The sequence below is a fragment of the Dermacentor silvarum genome, chromosome 3, assembly GCF_013339745.2.
Source record: "Dermacentor silvarum isolate Dsil-2018 chromosome 3, BIME_Dsil_1.4, whole genome shotgun sequence".
NCBI classification, from domain to species: Eukaryota; Metazoa; Arthropoda; class Arachnida; order Ixodida; family Ixodidae; genus Dermacentor; species Dermacentor silvarum.
The window spans coordinates 66,851,171-66,855,503 of record NC_051156.1 but is presented as its reverse complement, the minus strand read 5'-3'; positions in this window follow the sequence as shown (position 1 = coordinate 66,855,503).

The window sequence follows — 4,333 nt, the reverse complement described above, 5'->3', positions numbered from 1 at the left end:
AGACAAGTAAATTATGTGTTTGTTTCATAAAAGAATAGCTTCGTATGTCCCAAAAATTGTGGCAGTAATAGCTGATATCAATGGTTCCGCGTTTTTTTTTTCTGGTGTATCTAACAAGCAAAAAAAAAAAATATGACGCGAACTTTAGAAGTATATCAGTTCAAAACCAGCAAAGCAGTACATGCAGCTGGCATGAAAAACGTAAAGGCCATAAAATGAACAAGTTGACAAATATTTTGATGAATCTTTGTCATTTAACAACCTTGTTTATATTTTTGTGCATATGGCAACGGCCAGGGAAAAACCTCAATGACGCTGTCCTTCGTTGCAATGGATTGCGCAGCAGCAGATGTTACCGGTCGTATATTGTAATGGCACCGAAATTATAGTTGCAACAACGAGTACACATAAAAAGCAGAAGTTCGCAAAATGTACATTAGAAATGCGAAAATAGTATGGAATATACAAATGCCAAGATAAACGGCAAGAAAGTGTCGCGTGAAACCAAGTTCACTGCTTGTATACACAAAACCTCGCAACAAGATATTTAAATATACGTATCAGTCTGCACTAAATCTATGTATCTAAGGAAACGTCGTTGTATATAATGCGTCAAACAAGACAAATAAACGTGTTGCGCAGTCACAGATAGTAAATTTCACGCATACGAGTATAAAGACAGACGATCCAGACAAGAACAAAACTATGATCTCAGAAATTGTGATATGTATTTGGGCCATGCTGGGATCGCGACAGCACCATGTGGCTAGAATAAGAGAAAAAGAATGCAGAAATCAATACGAAAATGCGTATTTTAACTGCCTGCACAGCGGCAACAATTAGTCTGCACCCAAAGTCAAAGAAGGCTATTGCTTCGTTTCAAAAAAGAAGTAAATACATGTAGCTAAAAAGGAAGGAAAAGGACAAACGAAAGCCACTTATGATGCAGCAAGTTGATTTACCCAACATCCGAGTGCGTTTTTGGGAAAAGCCGCGTGTGCCGGGCTTTCAATGAGCAAGGTTTGTCAAAATTGGTTATTGATGTCCCCGTAATTTTTCTATTCCCAGGATAATTTTGATCATCATGCTAACTGTTACAATAAACGGTGACAAATTCTGTGGTTTTAAAAGCTAATGAACAGTCATACGTTTTCATAATTACGAGCTTATATAGGAACGTGAAGGAACAGACTTTTACAGGCATTCATTTTTGCTGCTTGGCTATCTAAACGATAAACTTAACTCGGCGGGGAGGTTTAGCGAAGCGTTCAGTAACTTCGGACACGTTGATGGCGACGTCTCTGTGGGCGTATAGAAGCGCCAGCATAACCATGCGTTCCTCATTGTAAAGCGCAAGTGGTTTTTTTAGTAATCTCATGTTTGAAAATCTCTCTGCGCTGGCAGTGGCACTGGAAGGGCGACTAGAATATGCAGCAGTTTGTACTAGAGCACTGCACGGGCCGATTTTTAACACGAAAGTGTTTTATTCCGGGGTCCACCAAGACTTCACTGACGTATTTCCGTCACGGAAATACGTCATAGAACATAATACAAAGAAAGAAACCAGAAGAAAAAGTTCCACAAACATGCAAAATTTGGGAATCGAACCCACGACCTCTCGGTCCGCGACGATAGATCGCCGAGCGTTTAACCCATTGCGCCACAAACGCATTCGCAGAGAGCTACACAGACGCGCCTTATATATCTAACACTCCTCCGTGTACCCGCGCTCTTGCTCGGGGCGGTGCCGCCGCCTATGAGCAGAAAAGAGAAGTACTGCATTATGACACTAAAGCCCGGGATACATGGAGCGAACTTTCTCGACGAACTTCACGCGTCAAGTAACGACGCGGCGACACGACGCAGGATGTTTGCTGTGTTGCAATACATGCGGCGAACGCCGCCGCGCGTTGGCCGCCGTGTTGGCGGCGGTCCCGGCCGCCCGCTTCGAACTGAATTTGGCGTTGTCCTTGTAGAATTCACTTAGTTGGAAGCAAATGACTGCGTAAACGGCTTTCGCTTAGTCTCAGGCCGCTTCGACGACAGAGTATTATGGATAACCTTGAGTAGTTTTCGAGATCGCTTCTCGTTTCGAACGCGTCTAAGCCTAGCGAAAGAAATATCCGATGCCAACGCCATCTATCGGGGAAGTCGGGAGATAGGCATGACGACAGCATGTGGCCTCTGAGATCAGAAGATTTCTGTTGAAGGTTGTTGTAGAGAGCTTGCACTGCTTGTCTGTTTCCTCGCAGATCAGCGGATATGGGATGTACAAATACAACGCGATTCCTGAGAGATCATACTAGGAACTACTCAATCGGTGCAGAGACATGCAGACACGGCAACACCAACGCGATTGCAGACGACGCGAAAAGGCGCGCGCGCGCGAAACACCAGCATGCATTGCGACCGGAACTAGTGCCTCCTGATTGGCTGTCGTCCACCGCTGCGCGCTAGACGCTTCCGGCGGCGGCGTTCGCCCGACGAAAATGTTTGGACAGGCAGATCGGCTGCGGACGGCAAATTTCTTGACGCCGGCCGTCGGACGTTCGCCGCCCGACGAAGTTCTTCGCTCGGACGCCGGTTATTCGCTCCATGTATTCCGGCCTTAACGCGCACCGACAGTGAACGCTTCGGTGGTCTCAGTACTACGACGCCTCGATGCCAGCATTCGAAGGGACGCTGGCATCAAGAAGCACTACCAACGCCACCTAGGTGGCGTTCACCGTACTCAGCACAGCGGAGCGTGGCCTCCGCAATTAGCTCTGAAAATGTTTCTGAAGTTGATCGCGGAGGCTGCAATTACGACGCGCTGTACGCGCTGATTTGACTCGGTGACGATTCAGTTACGTGCTTTGTCTTGCGCGTTGTATTAGTGTGTCAGTTACGTGCTTCGTCTTTCGCGTTGTGCTAGCGTGTGCAGCGTAGTGCAGCTTCCATATGCACGACGGTTGCTCATGGTCATCGACGTTGGTAGTCGTGATGGAGGAGACGTGCCACCAGGCGTCAGCGTGGGTGCATCAACGCCTAAGGGCGCTTTAGCCACAAAACACCAATAGACATTATATATCAATGTGCAATAAACATTACACTACTTCTGTGAAGACACGTTTCACTTTCGTGTTCTATACCGATTCCTATATAAGAGGGATCAACCACATTTTTTTCAGCCCGGCCCGGGCCCGGTTTTACGTTGCGCTGCCCGCCCGAACCCGAACAAAACTTTTATGGCGAGACCCGGACCCGGCCCGGGCCCGGAAATAATCTACGTTACCCGCCCGGCCCGGCCCGCCGCCCCTTTACCTTAGGCCCGAGGTCCGGCTGGAAACCGGCCCGAACCCGGCCCGAGACCGAAAAATACATGTTTCTCAGAGTTGAGTAGCCCGAGAATAACTCGCTGCACGTTACATGCACAGCACCAGAAAGCCCGAGCCCGGCCCGGGCCCGGGTCAAAAAGCACGCTGTGCCCGAGCCCGGCCCGAGCCCGTGAAAAAACTGCTCTACCCGGCCCGGCCCGGCCTTTCGGGTAAGCCCGTGCAGTGCTCTAGTTTGTACACATGTACATATAACCTGCAGTCTCCATGAGAGAGGGCGTCTATTCCTGTGATAAAACCTAAAAACACTTCGATATCGTTTCCTCAGCACCACGCTCGACAAGGTAGACAGCCGTCCTCTTACGGAAGCCACAATTCTTGGTCCCTGGTCCCAGCCGACGTCGGAACAAACTGCTTTAAAAGCGCTATTACGCTTTTTAAAAGAAACAGGACTTAGTGAGAAACTATAGAATGTGCGGACTGATACGTTTCTTTGTTTTCTTTTTAATCTGCTTTTGTTTTCTAATCTTTTCTGCCCTTACCCCATCCCCCTGTGCACAGTAGCCAATCGGACACTTAACCTGGTTAACCTCTCTGCCTTTCACCTCTTATTTTCCTTCCTTCCTTCCTTCGATATCGTTGACATCCTTGTTTACGTACCTTGCACGAACAGTAAGCTGTTCGATTCCAGCAATATCCGTCGTTTCGTCAGCAAGTACGGAGAAGCAGCCTGCAGCGTTCACTTTTGCATCTAGGCTTTCTTTGATAATTTCACCACAAATTTCTGTAATTTGGTTTTGTACGTCTGCTTTAAATACGAGGCATTACTGGAGCAACTTTCCAAATGGTTCTTCAGATGTGTATCTCCACAATCAGCTCGCATGCGAAGAAGCGTTCTGGAAATACCAGTATTTTCAGCGGGGGCGTTACTTAAATCCATAGGACCAGTGTCCCTTTCGCCACGGAGAGCAATACCTTGCCGCCCGCAAAAAAGAACTGTCTCAAATTAAATAGGCCGT